The 19,661-nt window shown below is 36.0% G+C and overlaps 1 protein-coding gene across 2 annotated transcripts in view; it reads left to right on the plus strand.

Annotated features, from left to right (window-relative positions):
- Positions 1-19,661, plus strand: part of PKIA (cAMP-dependent protein kinase inhibitor alpha) — a 97,252-nt gene that overhangs the window by 48,874 nt on the left and 28,717 nt on the right. The window contains exon 2 of one of the 2 annotated variants that reach the window (XM_032610553.1): positions 13,670-13,796. The exons of the other annotated variant lie outside the window; for it this stretch is intronic. The gene's annotated coding sequence lies outside the window, so the exon portion shown is untranslated. The remainder of the gene's footprint in view (positions 1-13,669; positions 13,797-19,661) is intronic. 2 annotated transcript variants of the gene reach the window in all.

The raw sequence follows: 19,661 nt of genomic DNA on the forward strand, positions 1-19,661 counted from the left end.
GTCCAAGGTGTACAATGTGATGATTGATACATATATATATAGTGTGAAATGATTACCACAATAAGTTTAGTTAAACTTAATTCACATAATTACAAATTTTATTTCTGTGATGAGAACTTTCAAGATCTACTCTCTTAGCAACTTTCAAACATAAAGTACGGTATTGTTAACTGTAGTGACCGAGCTGTACATTACATCACCATTACTCACTTATCTTATAACTAGAAGTTTTTACCTTTTGGTCATCTTCACTCATTTTCCTCACCTCCAGCCCCCAGCTCTGGCAACCGTCATTCCATTCTTTCTATCATGAGTTCAGTATTTTAGATTTCACATATGAGGTCATAAAGTATTTATCTTTCTCTGTCTGACATTTCATTTAGCATAATGCCCCCCAGATCCACCCATGTGGTCACAAATAGCCAGATTTCCTTCTTTATCATGGCTGAATAATGGTAGGTTGTATGCACCCCATTTTCTTCATCCATTCACCCACAAAAAAACACTGAGGTTGTTTCCATGTCTTGGCTACTGTATTGGGTTGGCCAGAAAGTTCATACAGTTAATGAATACACTGTTCAATAAAACTTGGTGAAAATGAGTCTTTTATCTTTACTTAAAATAAATCTTTGACAAAGCCAGCTAGGCATCCCTTTGAGTAATGACTTATATCACATTGAAATATTTTAAATATATGAACAGTAATAGCTTAAATGACAAATGTTACTAATATTGACACAATTTATCAAGGAGAATATGTTAGAATATGTTAAAATGCAGATGGTCAGTGAAAGAACAAATATAACTTTTAACTAAATATTGTCTTGATATTTAGACCATTGGTTAAGAACATGATAACAGGTTTCATCCATTTCAAGAAAACAGAATATTTGCAGATCACTTAACATTTACTAGGTATGTTCTCAGTCTGGAAGGATATATTTCATTTACATGTGTCATTTAATTTAACCACATCCCTCTGTAATAGATAGTGTTATCCCTATTTGCAGACAGGAAACAGGCTCAGAAAGATTAAGAATGTTACCTAATTCTAGTAAGTAGCCAAACCTAAACTGATCTAATTCCAGGGCAAAGCTCTTTCTGACACAGCAGTGTGGGTCTTTATCTCTTTGACAATTGTTGAACATTAAAAGCCTTCTTCCAGGTAAATGCATAAAGAAACAACATGAGCACTGACATAACAATACAAGTCTCACTAAATAATTGGTGTGTTTGGCCTTGCTTTTGCTGATAGATCTTTTGCAAAATTGCTTTTTCTCTGAGATAGTGGACTTTAACTATTTCCTTTGAAGACTTTCCTAAATTATAGCTATCAGAAAGCTACTTTGCTTTAAGGCTAAAGAAAAATGAAAGCTTACTTAACTACACTTAGGTGCCAGGGTCATACTATGAACTCTACACCTGCCAGGATTCACGCTAAGACAGGGTGGCTCCACAAACTGTCCATAGTCCTGTGATTTCTTTCTGAAATTTTGCAGTAGAAATAATTTAATAACTGTTCACAAAAGAGAGAAACACTGTTTCTTGGTCCTCAATATCATACTGCAGCAAAGTAGTCACCCCACCATCATTTCTCCCACAGAAAGGGAGAATAGATGGAAGCCAGTCATCATACTTTCTTTTCTTATTCTAAACTTCCCATCCAGCCCCAGCAATAAAGTAATCTCCCTGAACCCCAACAATTTTGAGAATTTTTCAAATCACACTATTTGAAAATAGTTGGGTTGCCCTAATCTAATATGTCCCAGGACCTCAAGGTCACCAAGCTTATGTTAATGAAGTCTAGTTAAGATAAATGATTACAGTTAGTAAACCAACTGCTTATGAGCTCATTGGGCTTTTTAAAATTTACTATCTGCACTTCATAGAGACACAAGTATTTTGCTTTTGTTGGACACTCAACAGTCAAAGTAGTCTTTTAAAAAGCACAAATCAGATGCTATTATTGCACTGCTTCTAACCTCTAAAGGCTATCTGTTGTAAAGAGATTAAATTTTCAACTACTTAGCCAGGCTCACAGGGACCATGTGCTCTGGTCACTTACTGCATCTTTCCCTGACCTTCATGGGGTTCGAGGCACAGTCGTCTTTTTCAGTCCCTCAGATGCAATAAGCTCTACTTCTTGCTCTCCCAGGTTTAGATTGGCTAATCCTTCTACCCAGACCAATTTCCCTCTGATCATTAAGGTCTCAGTTCAAACGCCACCACTACTATCTTGACCAAAGAGACCTGCCTCCTCAGTGCCTCTCCATCCCTTTGTCCAGTCGTATTTCTGTCACTGTACAACATTTATTTACATGTTTACTCTGTCTTCCTCCACCACTGCTTAAGAGCAAGGACTTTGTAATTTTTTGCTCACCACTGAATCTTCCAAGGCTTGCAGCAGACACTGGCACATAGAAGGTGTGTAGGAAATGTGTGTCTAATAAATGAATAAATATGTGAATGAAAAAAACTGTGAAACACTAACACAAGAATATTTTTCTTTCAAAAGAATAATGAAAAATAATTTCATTCAATAAGAGTCATTCTTAGTTACTGATACATGACTTAGTAGATCTCATTAAATTTAAAATGTTCCATTTTTTTCTGATACTTCACAAGTCATTAATTAAATGTTGCTCACTTTTAAGGCCAATCTGTGAGACATTATTTAACTTGTCTACTCTAAATTTCCAGCATTAACTCAGGCAGGGCTTCACCAAGTACTGATCATGTGACCTTGGCCTCTCATTGCCTCAGTTTTCTCATTTGTAACATGGGTATAATAATAGGCTTATTTCATAGGCCTATGAGGAGGAAAACCTCATATATATATATATGTGTGTGTGTGTGTGTGTCTATATATATGTATTTAAACAGTGTCTTAGAATAGTGTCTGACACATGATAAGCATTATAGAAGTATTGACTGCTGCTACTAGTACTGTTATTATGAGAACTAACTGTTGAGAATAATTCTTCATATAGTGGTTTATTCCACTGAAGATAAAGGAAACTCATAGAATATTAGAAATCAGATTAAACACAGAAAGCCAGTAAAATATACCAGGGCAGAAGATGATGAGAGTGTGAAAGCATAGAGGAAAAAGAATGGTTTTTGTTTTTGTTTTTCTTTTTCTTTTTTAATGAAGGAAAGAGCCTAGAAATAGGACAAAAACTATTCATTAGCTATACTGACATGGAGATTGCTGGTGACCCTCATAAGTAAAATTTCAGGACAGTGGGCAAAGAGATTACGGTGAGAGAAGTCAGATGGATGTAAATTATAGAGTAAATGGGACGTGAGGAAATAGAAACAATATATGAAGATAACAATTTTGAAAAGTTCAGACATGAATTGGCTAAAGAATATATTCAGGGATTATGGGAGGAGGGAGGCTTTCATGTTACATGTATAGTTTTTAACACTTTAAGTTTAGTTACTAGTCTAGAATGAGGTTGAATTTTGGCAAGAATCATTCATAAGGAGTAGATGGGTTGTAGAAAATGCAGTGCTGTGAAGTACTTGAGAAGATGAGAGAAAATGAAATGCTATCTGTAGTGCACGTGGCCTTTTAACTTTAACTCCTGTAGTAAAAGGGAATACAAAGATCAATGCAAATGCTAATGAATTAACGGATTTGGCAGTGGACTATTTACTGACTTCTGTGTTCCTAATGAGTTATGAAGCGCCTCACCAGAGCAGAGTGAAGGAAGTAGAGAGGATGGAGGAAAATTTGAGGAGGGTAGGTAAAGCTTCTAAGAAAATAGTCCTTAAGGAGAATTAGAAAGAACTTACTGTAAGTCAGAGCAATATTTCCAGTCTTGAAAATCCATTTGAAGTTGGTGATTATTAATTTATTGGAATACCAATTTGCCCTGACACATGATTTTTCTCCAGCTACCTGGGTATAAGTTACAAAGAGGCAGAAAAGAGTGAGAGATAACAATCGAGGGAAAATACAATTAGTATTTTTTTTACCTTTTTCCACTTCCCCGCTCCAACTCTGGGGAGCCTTCATGGACGTGGCTGCCCTCCCAGCCTCCAGCAGCACTCTGTTATCAAAGAACTCAAAGAAATGGAGCATAGGTTTCCCACTTATTAATTTAGCAAAATCAAAAATTATATATAATGTCTTCTGTTGGCAAAGATTTTTGCAATATAATTTGGTTCCATCTTTTGACAAGTAATTCGGCAATGTCTAGCAAGATAAAAATGTTAATAGCTTTTTACACATTAATTCTACTTCTGGAAGCTTATGCCAATAAATAATTTATAATCCAGAAAATTATTATATAAAGATGCTCATTGCCATGTCATTTGCAATAACAAAAAATTGGAAACACCTTTAATTGTTAACAATAAGAAAACAGTTTAGGAAATTATATCCACTTAGTAGAAAATTACACAGTTACTATATTATAATTACAAGATGATGGAGCAAAATAGAATAATGCTTAATAAGGAAAGAATGAAGAAAACTGACCTAAACCTGTGTCTTCCTTATGACAGTAATTATGTAAACATATAAATATTTATTAAAACTTAAAACCAAAATAAAGTTTTAAAAGCTCTGTACCAGTAATGGGGATTTTATGTTTGTTTCAAAATATTTTTTAACATAATTCTTATAATTTTGTTTTTTCTACTCCTTTTCTTAAGAATTTCTGATTATTACCTCATTTTTCATTTCATAGTTTCAAATAAAGTCAGCAATTTTATCATCAGAGAAGATTAGATTTTTTTGACAGTTCATAATTCCAAGTTATTTGGTATAAAAAGACCATATACACTTGTAGGTGCTTTCAAAATAAAATTTCGAGAATTTTTTTTTTTGCTTAGTCTTTCCTAGTATGGAGATTAAGCAAACTACCTAAAATTGCTAGCCATTCTTTTTTCATTTTTCTCATTTTATTCATTTATCTTGCCCTTCACAGAAATGATAACAAATGAGTCTGCAGCTCCATCTTCCAATTTCTTAAATCCTCTATTTTCCACATTATGAAATCATACTAATATGAATGCTTCCAGTATTTTCAGAGCTCTTTAGTTATTATACTTTAGCATTCTGTATGAAGTATCTTATGTAAGTGTAAAATTTAGACTCAACTTCTGGAAGCTTTTGATTTCTTAGTTCAAAAGTGAGAGATCCTTAGTTCAGCCATATGATTAACAATTACTTGTATAGTAAGAAGCTCCTAAATTACTGTTTTATGGATACCTGGCAGTTTTCTTGCCATTTCTCAGAAGTTCTCTATTAAACACATTCTCTCTCTTTCTCTCTCTCTCTCTCTCTCTCTCTCTCTCTCTCTCTCTCTCTCTCTCTCTCACACACACACACACACACACACACACACACACATTGTGATTAAAAGCACAGACTTTGGCATTATGAAGTCTAAGGTTCAATTTCCAGTTCTGTAGCGTCTGGGCCACTTCACTTTAGGCAAGTAATCTAATGTCTCTGAACCTTGTTATTTTCATCTGTAAAATGGAGATTACAATTATATCAGACAATCCTCAAAACATCCGTAATGATTTTAGAGTTTCAGAGTCAGGTACAAGCAGGCACTCAGTAAATGGCTAGTGCTTTTATTAGTTTATTATTATTTAGGTCTTGTTTTTCCTTGAGTCTGTGAGTCCCCATAATGAAATGTAATTTCCAGTAGATTGAGTAACACCTGTTTTCACCAAAAATTTTAACTGAGTTCATTACTTTCTGTGCAACCCAGATTAGTTTTCTACCTTTTTCTCTGTGCCGTATGTAGGTGTTCAATAGATTTATTTAATAAATATATGAATGAATGAATGCGTAGATGAATTTTTAAATGCTTCTTTTTGAGAAGGTAGAACAAATGTGACACAGTAGAACAGATAAGAAAAGAGTCCATGGAAAATATGGCAAAGTCACGTATGTGCCCAGGGCCAGCATAAGAAGAATTGCTTTTTATTTTTAAGGAAAAATGTGTTGAATAGCTTATTTTAATTATTTTTAAAAGTTAAGTACAAGATGGGCTTCCTTGGTGGCGCAGTGGTTGAGAGTCCGCCTGCTGATGTGATGCAGGGGACACGGGTTCGTGCCCCGGTCCGGAAAGATCCCACATGCCGCCGAGCGGCTGGGCCCGTGAGCCATGGCCGCTGAGCCTGCGCGTCCAGAGCCTGTGCTCCGCAACGGGAGAGGCCACAACAGTGAGAGGCCCACGTACCGCAAAAAAAAAAAAAAAAATTTAAGTACAGGGACTTCCCTGGCGGTCCAGTGGTTAAGACTTCGCCTTCCAATTCCGGGGGTGTGGGTTGAATCCCTAGTTGGGGAGCTATGGTCCCACATGCCTCACAGCCAAAAAATCAAAACATAAAACAGAAGCAGTATTGTAACAACTTCAATAAAAACTTTAAAAAGTGGTCCACATCAAAAAAAAAAAGTTAAGTACAAAAATTTGCTGATGATTTACATATTTAGCACCAATAAAATAATGTGAGATTAGCTGTACTAAAACAGAATGTTGAGCTATGTTCACATTGACATTATATAGTGTAAATTTATGGAAAACTTCTGAGATGGCTGATAAAAAGTAAGATGGTGAGTGACCTTTGGGCAGAAAAAAACAGAAAGAGAAGTGGCCTTTTCTACATTCTATTGTGCCTCTAAGTAAAATGCTTGGCAATCTAGCTACAAAGCTATATGTCATTTGGCTTTAGGCACCTACTGTGATTTACCTTGTGAAGATCAGATTTTGCCATGGAGAGGATTTGTAAAAGTATCACATTTTCCAGCACCATTGGCAACCACAGCTACCAAAAACTCCAATTTAAATTGATGAACCTAATATCAGATGATAGTATCATTTCCTTGTGGGTGTTTTGGGAAAATGTGGGTAGGAAATGTATAAAGGTGAATACTTTATTGACTGAAATAACAATTCATCATTTTGAAAACATAAAATACATTAAAGTTGTTATAGCATCATGCATTAATATTTCACTGTACTTTAGACATTGCCTACAATCAATGTTTTCTGCCCTTTGAAACAGAATCATGCTTGTGGTATGCATTAATCATATAAAAGATTAAACACTGAAAAGAAATTCAGTCTTTAAAGACAATTTGCTTTGATTTATTCAGTGGGTTCTTCCAAAAAGTTAATACCAAGAATTATTGCTTGTTGAATTGGAGTTACAAGTTCTTTCAGAGTTACTTAGTATTTTCTTTAATATCAGTATCAAGGATGGTAAAGCAAATTTACATATTTATTAGGAAATACAGGCACATAATCATAAAACAAGAAAACACAATGTTTTTATAGACTTTATTTTTTAGAACTGTTTTAATTTTACAGAAAAATTGAGAAGATAGTATAAAGTGTTTCCATATACACTATACCCATTTTCCTCTATGATGATCAACTTATATTAGTATGTTACATTGTTACAATCAATTAACAAATATTGATACATTATCATTTACTATAGTCCATACATTAGTCCAGTTCCTTAGTTTTTACCTAATGTCCTTTTTCTATTCCAGGATTTCATCCAAAACATCACATTACATTTAGTTGCCATGTTTCCTTAGGCTCCTCTTGGGTTTGATAGCTTCTCAGATTTTCCTTGGATGACCTTAACAATTTTGAGTAGTTAGGTTTTTGTAGGATGCCCACTACTAAAATTTGTTTGATGCATTTTTCATGATAATATTGGGATTATGTGTTTTGGGGAGGAAGACCACAGAGTAGAAGTGTTATTTTGTCAGATCACATCAAGTGTACAAAGTATCAATATGCATTACGAATGCTGAGGTCCACCTTGATCACCAGGCTGAGGTAGTGTTTTTCAGGTTTCTCCATTGTAAAATTACTGTTTTCCCTTTTCCATATTGTATTTTCTGGAAGGAAGTCAATATGCTCAGCCCACAACTAAGGAATAGGGAGTTATGCTTAAGATGGAGTAACTACATAAGCTATTTGGAATTCTTTTGCACTGGAGATTTATCTATTCTCCCGCATTTATTTATGTATCCAATTATTTATTTATATCAGAAGAACTCATGGATTTTTATTTTATACTTTGGGTTATAATCTAATTCTACCTTAGTTACTTTGTCCCTCAAATTGCTCTAGTCCTGACCCTTGTGAACTCTTTTCACTTCAGTGGCTCTTGTGCCACTCTGATGTATCCCCATCCTATATATATTTTTTGGAACTTCCTTACTTTCTGACACTATAAGATGGTCTTGTATATAAATCTTGTATATTTACTGCCCCAGTCCTAGAATCAGCTATTTCTTTAAGGATAACTAGGTATTTTTAGTGGAGAACAGTGTTAGACAGCAGGATCTGGGTGTGGGGTGTGCTAATTGCTGCTCGGATGTCATTGCTTCTAGATCTCAGCTGACAGAGCAAAGAGATAATATGTGTGTACATTACCCATGTATATGCACATATCTATAAGTATCTCTCTACATAACCACGTGTATTAAAGTAATATGAAGCAATATTAAGCTAAACGTGAATGTATATTGATGTTTCCAACTTTAATGTTACCACATAGATTATCTTAGCCTCATCTCTTGCTTATCTTTAAATTTCAACTCCAGCAAAACACTTGACTTTTAGAAGTATGAAAATCAAATTGTAGCAACTTTGGGGAGCCATATCATCTAGCAGAATAATTCTTAAAGGGCAAGGTGTATATCATCAAATTTTAATTTACAGTCAGCAGTACTTTTTAACATCAATAGGCCTCCAGACCTCTGCTTCCAAGAAGATGAAGTAGCCCATTTCTCCCAGGTTCCCCCACTTAAAACTAAAACTCTGAACATAACAACAAACAAACATAGGAAGACACTGAAAGGTGGAAATGAGAAGGCAGACTTAACTAGGGACTTTGGGACTTGAGGAATAACATGGTGATGAGTCCCCTGTGTTTCCTGTTGCTTCCCATACATCCTGGAGAGGGTATTACAGGAACCCCCAATCAATAACCACCAACAGAACAACAGACAAAAAAGCTAAAAAAAAAAAAAAAAAAAAAAACCTGTTCCCCCTAGTCAAAGTATGAGGAAAGGGGTTGCTAAAGACAGAAAAACATTTAGGCAATAATAGACACACTACTCGAGCCAAGTGCCAATGGAATATTGCACCCATCCCCTATGTCCTGTGGTTTCAGTTGGGCCAAGCTAGGATTTGATCTTCCACACCACCCCACTCCTGCCCTCCAGAAGAGGCAGCACTCTGATTCCCCACCAGGGCTGTTTCAGTGTGGTGCAGTGGTGACCTGAGCCTCCACCCCTTTGCATTAGCAAAGAGACTTTCAAAGGTGGTGCCTGATAGGCTAGTTAACACTGGGCTGCCCTCACACAGTCGTGGGGTCCAATGGTGGGACCTAGCCTCCGTCTCTCCCTGACGTCAATAAGAATAGGATGTTACAGGTTGGAGGGAGTAGGCACCCCACTAACCCCCAACACATGGTGTCAGTGAGACCCAATGGGGTGCTGAATCCCCATAACCATCCTGAGGCAGTAAGACAGAATGAGATGGCACAAGCAGGGCTAGTTGGCAGTTCTCTTCCTCTTACCCTGGTGTCAGTGGGGCCAGCAGGTAGCTGACCCTCTACCCACACCCGGCATCAACAAGAAGGAATGAAGTGGGAGGAAGGACAGCAAACACTTCACTTCTCCCCTCCCCTGGTGTCAAGAAATCTACTGGGGAGATGAACTTCCACTCCTACTAAAAAGCAACACAATGATATTAATGTTCCCACTTTTGCGGGGAAGGTGTCAGAAGGGCCAATAGGATAGCTGAACTTCTACTTGATCTGTCTGCAGTGAGACAATGTAAGTGCCCACTTTTGCTGGGGTATTGACAGTAGGGCCCAATGGAAATCTGTACGTAACCCCCCAGTCCTCATACTACACCTCAAATAGGATGACTTCCTTCTAAAAAGTAATAATACAATTAAATGGGATACAGAGTCATATAATAACTCACAATGTTTAGAATACAATTGAAAAATACTCATGACACGAAGAACCAGGAAATCACAGAATAAATGAGAAAAAACAATAAACATACACCAACACTGAGATAAAACATCTATTGAAATTATCAGACAAGGCTTTTAAATAAGCTGTCACATAAATGCTTCAATTAACAATTATGTGTTCCTTGACAGAAATGGGAAAAAATAGAAAATGTAAACAAAGAACTAGAAGTTATAACAATAAAAACAAATGAGAAGAGTAGAACTGAAAAATACAACAATCAAAAAACCTTGCTCAAGAGTGGAGATTACAAAGCATAGAATCATGAACTTAGAAGAGAACAATACAATGTACCAAATGTACAGAGAAAAATAGGCTGAGGGGTAGAGATGGGAGAAAGAACAGGATCTCAAGAACCTGTAAACAGTAACAAAAGCACTAACATTCATATCATCAGAGTTCCAGAATGAAAAAAGAGAGCACGTAGGACTGACAAAGTATTCAAAGAAATACTGACTAAAAAGTTCCCAATTTTTTAGAAGACATAAACACAAATTCAAGATTCTGAACAAACCCAAAGAGGAAAAACAGAAAGATATCCTTGCCAAGACATGTCATAATTAAACTTCTGAAAAGTAGAGACAAAAAAAATCTCGAAAGTGGACAGGCAGAAACAATGCGTCACTTATTGAGAAACCAATTCCAATGACAGCATATTTCTTGTCTAAAACTATGGAGTCAGAAGCATTGACATAACATTTTTCAAGGACTAGAAGAAAAGAACTCTCAGCCACAAATTCACACTTTTTATATCCACTTTCATGTTTGACTTATATTAATGGACTACTAACTCATCTTTCTATATCCAGGACTGCCATCACGCTTCTCCAGAAATCTAGTCACAGTATTTCCAGAGTGATCTTTCTGAAAATGAAACAAATTTTTCTTATAAAAATACCTGATGTGTTATGAAACTTTTCTCTCTTCTAAGTTACCAGTTAAAATCCTTCAATGGATTCCCATCTTTCTTGGAGTAAAATCTCACATGCAAACTCTCTTTGTCCTTTTGGGCTGCTGTAAGATTATACTGCAGGTTGGGTGGCTCATAAACAACAGGAATTTTTTTTTTTTTTTCTCACGGTTCCAGAGGCTGCAAGTTCAAGAATAGGGTGCCAGTATGGTCAGATGAGGGCCCTCTTCTGAGTCACAGACTTCTCATTGTATCCTCACATGGCAGAAGAGGTTAGGGAGCTCGGTGGGGTCTCTTTTATAAGAGCACTAATACCATAATCATTTCCCAAAGGCCCCACCTACTAATACTATCACCTACGGAAATTAAGATTTCAACGTATGAATTTGGAGGGGAACACAAAGACTAGACCATAGCACTTACTATACATACATGGACCATTCATGATCTGGCTTCTACCACCCTCTCCATTGTCTTCTTTTCTTACACTCCAGTGAGCATTTTTTTTTTTTTTTTTTTTTTTGCGGTGCGCGGGCCTCTCACTGTTGTGTCCTCTCCCGTTGCGGAGCACAGACTCCGGCCGCGCAGGCTCAGCGGCCATGGCTCACGGGCCCAGCCGCTCCGTGGCATGTGGGATCTTCCCGGACTGGGTCAGGAACCCGTGTTCCTTGCATCAGCAGGCGGACTCTCAACCACTGCGCCACCAGGGAAGCCTCAGTGAGCATTTGTTATACTGATTATGAGTGGAACTCCTTTCTGGACTGATCCTTAACCATTCATTTTCCGGCAACCATGAATTTATCTTCTCTTTTCCTCAAAAATTCACCCCTCCATCATGTTACATATCCATTTCAATTGCCTTCTACAGGAAACCCTACTGATATCCACCATATACTGCTGTCCACAGCATGAATTAAGGTCTTACTGTGGTCTTCCTATAGCACTCTGTAATAATTTTTACGGTAACTATGGATTTTGTTATTTGATTGTCACAATACTTTGAATTCTAGGTGTCACGATAATGATTTTAGTAACAGTAACACTGGTGCCTAGTTTAACCCATGGCATACTTTAGGTGTTCAATAAATGTTTGTTGAATGAGTGAATGAATGAATGGTTAATTTGAAATCTTAATCATGTTACTTTTCAAAAATCTGTTAAAAGATACCCACAGTTTTCCAGAAGATTAGGGACTTAGGATCTTAAACTTGATTTAATAGAGGAAATTTTTACTCATACATCATGCTTAAATACCTCAAAGTAAAACCATTAACCCAGGAATTTAAGGTTATCCATTTGGACTTGCAAGCCAATAATTAATATCTCCTGCCCCGACTGTATTAGATGGTTTCAATGCTCCACTCATATCTCCCCAGCACTCATCATTCCAGTATATACTGATAGAATCATGCTACCACCTGCAATTATCCACCTTAGGGCAGGCCAGAAGTGTACAGGAGTTAATGTATCTGGGTGTAGCTTTCAACCAAGGATGGAGGGGACTGGAAGATAAGTACTTCAAGTTTCTTACCGATTCTTGGGATAACTCTGAGACATGTTCTGTAGAGTTTCACAGAACTCCCCTGAAGTACTGGCAGCAGTTCCCTGCAGGAGTAATTTATTTAATAATGCACCTCTGTTGGCTTCCTTCCATGCCTCCACTCTCAATTCCCCCTCCACTTCTGAGTTTTCTGGAAGCACCTCCCGGATGAACAGTTTGCATTCAAATTATTGCCTCAGGTTCTGCTTCTAGGGGAATTCAATTGATAGCCTCCTAAGAATCCAGTGCTCCTTACAGAGCCGTCACTGATACAAGTACAAAGGCACGGCACATTACGTATCACTCCTCCTAAATCCTAATATTTTTAAACAGATAGGAAAGAGCATGACCTTGAAGAGAAAAAGAGTTTATGTGAGAATGGCCAATGGATAAAGGGAAGGAGAGACAGTGCCATTTGTTTTCCATTCATGATAGTGTGAAATTTATGGGCAGATGGTCTAACAGGTGTGACTATAATTTGAGGAGCCTCTCCCTTGGTTACAGAAGACTGCTATTGTTCTTATTATGGAACCACAACCTCATGACTTTATTGCTTCACTTGATGTAGCCTTTTCTTGTACCCTTAAATCTTTCTACATCACTGAATTGCAGCCAATAGATTTATTTTCTCCCTACAGCTCATCACAAAAAAAGACACACATGTGCGCGCGCACACACACACACACACACACACACACACACAGTTTTGTGTATGCCAGTGCTAGAAAAGACAAGCTCATGGTACATGTATGCAATGGATATTATACATTACAGGTCTCTGTGAAATAGTCTTCTACAGGTTCCTATGTTTATTTTATGAATAATTAACTTTAGTAAAGTTAATTTCCTGAAGATCTTGATGGAAGACTGAAGAAAGGAAGTAAATTTTAAAGAAAAAGACTTAGAAACTTACCCTTTTTGCCCTCTCCTTGTGTCTTAATGAACAAAGGATTACTGGGCCTTTTTTGAAGTCTTTGCTTGAGTTGAAGACACAAAATGCAACCTGTACTCTTATCATAATATGTTCAGTTTATGAGTACACAAACTTATAAACCGTGAACTTCCCTAAAGTTATTATACCATTTAGAAGATGTTTGCTTGGACGTTTACTTAAAACCAAACAATTGAGGTCTATATGTCCAAATAATTTCCTTCTCTCTTGCTGTCTCCATTTCAGTTTCCTGAGTTTCTGGGAAGGCCTGGTTTCCCCAAAGGAACAATTTCTGGTAGAAGTCTGAAGGTCTGACCCAAGAAAAAAAATCCAGTATAGCCAATGAATTGAGGACAAAAAGGTTTCCAATCAGGTAGGAACATTTAATCTCATACATTACGATCACTTTAAGTAAGGTGTGCTGATAGCTGGATATGATTTAACTGCTTGGAAAAAGATGCATATATATTATATAACCTACCCCACAAGGAAGCTGTTCTCAATTCCCTTAGAGATTGTGGTGTTTCTCACAGAGTGCCTTGGGGAAAAATGAATACTATAACAGTATGATGCTTTTTTTTTTTTTTCATTTTTAGCTCATTGTTGCCAAGTACACTTGGTGATCTTGGTGCCTGTGGTTTAACCCCAGGAGGTTAGACATGTGGAACAGCACATTAACCGTTTTTAGTATTTTCTCCCAAGACAAATCATTTTTATAGGTTGTCTCCGTGGTCTTCTAGTTGCTCATCAAAATTAAGCATCAAGTCTTCTAAGTGAGCAATAGCCTCAGTCAGTGTGAGGAAATCAGCTTGGTTCTTATTGGGGCACATCTTGGTCTTGGCACAAAGTGAGTTCACATAGGGATTTAGAAGGAGGAGAATGGGGCATGCGAAAGGGGAGTTCTGTGTTCTCATTTACCTATGCACGTTGAAACTCCACTAACAGTTTTATTTTCATTAGTAGTTTGTAATAAAAACTTAGGGTAGGGCTTCCCTGGTGGCGCAGTGGTTGAGAGTCCGCTTGCCGATGCAGGGGAAACGTGTTCGTGCCCCGGTCCAGGAAGATCCCACCTGCCGCGGAGCAGCTGGGCCGGTGAGCCATGGCCGCTGAGCCTGCGCATCCGGAGCCTGTGTTCAGCAACGGGAGAGGCCACAACAGTGAGAGGCCCGCATACCGAAAAAAAAAAAACTTAGGGTAAAGGGAATAATGAAGCTGTCCCATTATATGGCAGGACAAAAGATAGTAGTGACATCAAAATCAGGGCCTATCCATCTCATTTGCAGTTATATACTCAGTGTTTATCATAGCATTTGACCCCTCATCAGTATTCAATAAGAAGATGCTTGTTGAATGACTTAGGGATGAATTAATGAATGAAAAAAATTAATATGGTAGAAAATGTGTTTTATCCTTGTATTTTCGTGTGTTGACTTCTGTATTTCAAGACCCAGCACTGTAAGTGACACATAGAATATAAGCAATACAATTTGTTGAAAGAATGAATGAGTCCCCACAGTTCTAAGAATAATTTTAAAACCAACACAGACCCCATATCTGCCAAGGTCTATGACAGAAGTATCCAGAGATGAAAGCCTGGATCTCGGCTAGTGGTAGAGCTGACAGAATTTATCTAGTTTTAATAATTTCCAGCTCATCCCATTACATTTAGGCATAGTACCTACATGAGCCATACAATTAAATGTTGACTGAAAAAAAATGCACAACCTAAAAGTTGAGAATTATGTTTTATTTGGAGGACATACAGAGGACTTAAGTCAGGAGACAGCCTCTCAGATAGCTCTGAGGGACTGTTCTGAAGAGGTAAGGGAGGGCACAGGGTATTTAGGGGTTCTTGCAAAAAAAAAAACAGGTAGTTGGAACATCAAAAGATTACTGTTAATTAAAGAAACTAGACATCTTAAGTTAATAAATTTAGCACTTTTGTATATATGGTGAATGCAAGAATCTGGTCTCATGGAAATCATTCCCTTGATTTGCACTTTAATTATCTAGGGCCCTCAAGGTGCGGCTTTGGGTGTGGCTTCAGTGGCTGATGGCTTGATGGCTATAACATCCTTTGTTACTGAAAAGGCAGGCTACATTATTTGTCCATGTAAATGACTGGAATATGGATAGTAAATCTGTGGATTTGCAAAATGTAATTCTTGGAGCGTTTTTATAAGGACAAAGTTAAGGGCAATTTCAGAATCACTAGCAGCTAAAATTGCTATTTATATTTTTCCACTGGTAGGTAGTAATCTGCTGTTGCTATCTTCAGTATTCGCAAGGGATAACAAAAGCCATTTAATTCAAGAAAGAAATGTAAAATTTAGCACAATGCAGCTTCCACAAAACCAAACACACAAACACACACCCAACTCTCGCAGATATGAAGTAATAATCTAAAATAGAATCCTGGAACTAATTGCAAAACAAGAGCAAATGTACTCATATTGGATAATTTTATTCTTTTATTAATGTTTGATATATATATATGTATTTATTATTAAAATTCAGAGTTGCTATATGGAGAAATAGCTTTGTACCGATATTGTCTTTGTATGTGTTTATCAATAATGTATGAGATTGCCTCCTATGCTCCTTTTCATTTATTCCCTTGCAGGCAGTAGATGTAGTTATCAGTTGCTTTTAAAATTTCTAGGCAGCCACAGGACTAGTATCACTTAAATAAAGAAGGCAAATTGTCCCAAAGTAGGAACAATTTTCCTTCATTATAGAACATAAAGTCCTCATATGAAGGGGGAAGAATTTCATAGCTAAAAGCTTTCAACTACAGAAGATTTATGAGTAACTATGTATGTTGTTTCAAAGTGGACTCTCTATAATTAATGTCTAGGGGTTATCTTTGGTATATAATGGATTTTTAAAATATTATTAGATAATATACAAAAGAATATATTTAGTTGTATGTAAGTTATGAGAAATAATAAAAACTGCAAACACACCACCAAAACTAAGAACTAGAATCAAAACTGCTGAGTCTTCACTGTTCTCTACCCAGATCCCACCTTCCTGCTTTCACCAAAGAAATCACTCTGATCTTGGCTTTATGTTCAACATCCACATAATTTTTATCTGATTTTGCTTGTTATTGAGATTTATGAAATTGATATCATACTTTAGTCTTCTGTGCTTGCTTTTTTACTCAACATTATGTTTCTAAGGTTCATCCACTTTGCTTTAACTAGTGTTCATTCATTTGTACTACTGTATAATATTTTATTGTATAAATACAAGAAAATGTGTTTATTATTCTATTAATGATATTTGGGTTGTTTTGGGCCTATTACGGACAGTACTTCCATGAACATTTATTTTAATGTTTCCTGGTACACATGTGCAAGATTTAACATAAGTAAATGAGTAGACATACTAAGAGTAGAATTGCTGAGTTGTAGGGAATTCAAAGAGTCAACTTTAAAAAATAATGTCAAAATGTTTTCCAAAGTTATGGAATCAATTTTCAGTCCTTTTGCTCTATAGCTTCACCAGTTAGAATGGCCAGTCTAGTCTTTTGCTCCTTGTTATTAGTCTGCTCAGGTTGTCCTAGCAAAATACGTCAGATTCACTAGCTTAAAAAACAAGAGATTTATCTTCTCACAGTTCTGGAGGCTGGAAGTCCAGGATCAAGATGTTGGCAGTTTGGGGTCCTCCTGAGGCCTCTTTCCTTGACTTGCAGATGACCACTGCTTTCTTGCTATGTCCTCACATGACCTTTTCTCTGTATGTATACATCCCTCGTATCTCTTCCTCTTCTTACAAGGACACCAGTCATATCAGTTAGGGCCCCACCATTATGACCTCATTTAACCATAATTATGTTTTCGAAGTCCCTGTCTCCAAACAACCACATTGGGAGATGGGGCATCAACCTACGAATTTTAGGGAACACAATTCAGTCCATAACAATTTTAATTTGTATTTCCCTAATTACCAATAGGTTGAGAATCCTTTCATTTATTTGTTTAATAGTTGCCTATGTTTCCTATTCTGTGAAAGTCCAGAGAATATCTTTTGTCCATTTTCTACTGTTTATCTTTTTCTTACTTATTTCTATTGTTCTTTAAATACAAACAAATAATCCTCGGTCAGCTATATATGACACAAATAAGTTATTTCATGCCTTCTCACTTTTTTAATGTTGTCTTGTGATAAGTAGCAGCTCTCAATTTTAATGAAATCAAATTTATCTTTTAGCTTAGTGTCTTTTTGTTCTACTTAAAATGTCCTTCCCTAGTTTAATGCTACCCAGATATAGTATATTTTCTACTGAAAGTTCTAGTGTATCTTTGTTTTATATTCAAGCCATTAATGCACTTACAATCGACTTGTCTGTATTATCCAATTTCTTTGTTTTCTTATGAATAATTAAGTTTTCCAGGACTATTTTGGAATGAATGGATTTTTTAGGTGTGTCTGAGCTGTTCTTGACCATTCACATAAATTTCAGAATTGGCAATCCTGTAAAACCTCTATTAAGTATTTTTATTGTAATTGTATTGACTATATAAATTAAGTAAATTAGGGAAAATTTACATCATTATGATGAGTCCTTTCTATCCATAAACAAGATGTATCTCTCCATTTATTTAAGACTTCTTTAATATCTTTCAATAAGGTTTTATTTTCTCCATAAATGTCTTGCACATTTTTATTTAGATTTATTCCTAGGTAGTTTTTTTTTCCATTTTAAATAATTTTTAAGCTCTCTCTTTGTTCCTGGATTATAGAAATCCAATAGATTTTTGCATCTTGAGCTTATATCTAGCCATCTTGCTGATATTATTTTTTAGTAAGAGAGAGGATTTTCTTAGCAAAGAGGAATAAATGTAAAATTAAATAAAAATGTTATGGGTCAGCTCTGGTCAATAGAACTTTCCATGATAATGGAAATGTTCTTAGTGCTGTCAAAAACTATAGCCATTAGTCACATGTGTTTTTAAATTTTTAAATGTAAATTCAATAAAATTCAATAAAATTAAAATTTCAGTTCCTAAGTCAAACTTGCCCACGTTTCAAGTATTTAATAGCCACTTGTGACTAATGGACAGTATACTGGACATTGTAGCTCTAGACTATTAGACTGTGAAGCCATGGCATCCCGGGATTTTATCTTTGTCAATGGCATAGTGAGATCTTTCATGTGACAGTTATTCTGTTATTAAAAAGAGAAGTTACTTAACCTAGTCATCCCTAACTTTTTGAAATAATCCAACATAGCTTTCACCATCCATGAATTTCTTGAATCACATTTATGTTTCTAAACTATTTCTTGCATCAAGTGTTCACTTTGTAGCAAGTTCATTGTCCTAAAATGGCACATACCAAAGTATCAAGAGGTTCCCTTATTCCTGATAAGCTGTGATTTGATGAAGAAGACCTTGTTACCCTGCCTATCTGATTTTTATTATACTCAGATGTTAATCTGTATCAGTCTCCATATTCAAAATTCACCTTCAAAATTATATGTTATTCACATGATGGTTGTCTTTATTTCATTTAGCTAGTATCATGACCTTATAAATGCAATTTTGGTCATTTTCTCCTAAAATCTCATATTTATCCGTGTGGAAATACATCTCCTACTTCTTTGCCCTCTTATAAACTCTTCCTGTAATTTAATCCTCATGAGCTTTATTTCCCCTAATTTTAATTACTTAATATTTTGTAAAACATTTAAGAGATCACTGGTATGCTCTTTTTTCCAATCATCTATACATTTAAACAGTGTGTTGCAATAAGAAATAGTACTGGTAATCAGAAGACCAGAGTCCTAGTTTTACCCATAAAAATGAAGTATATGTGCATTTAAATAAGGTTTATATAAGGTTATATAAGGTTTATTCTGATACTAAAATTGTTATGATTATTTAGAAAATTATGTTTGAAATATGACATTATTCAAAACCAATAAAGGTTTGAAATCTATTAAAAATCTACAAACAATTCAAGTATTTCACCTTTTTCCCTGATTTGATATTAAACTGTAATCCTTCATCTTTCACTTACAGCATGCTGTACTGCTGTTGACACAAAGGCAAAATATAATGTCTAAATATTTTGTACTTGTTTTTTAAATGAATACTTTTGTTTAAAATTGTCTTCTACATAAATTCTTGATTCCCTTTTCACAACTTTTCCATTCCCCATGCTACTGCAATCAATCACTCATGATAGAAAATTATTCTCTTTTCTGTTTGCTAAAGCTCTTTTTAAA

Source organism: Phocoena sinus, chromosome 17, assembly GCF_008692025.1.
Source record: "Phocoena sinus isolate mPhoSin1 chromosome 17, mPhoSin1.pri, whole genome shotgun sequence".
NCBI lineage: Eukaryota > Metazoa > Chordata > Mammalia > Artiodactyla > Phocoenidae > Phocoena > Phocoena sinus.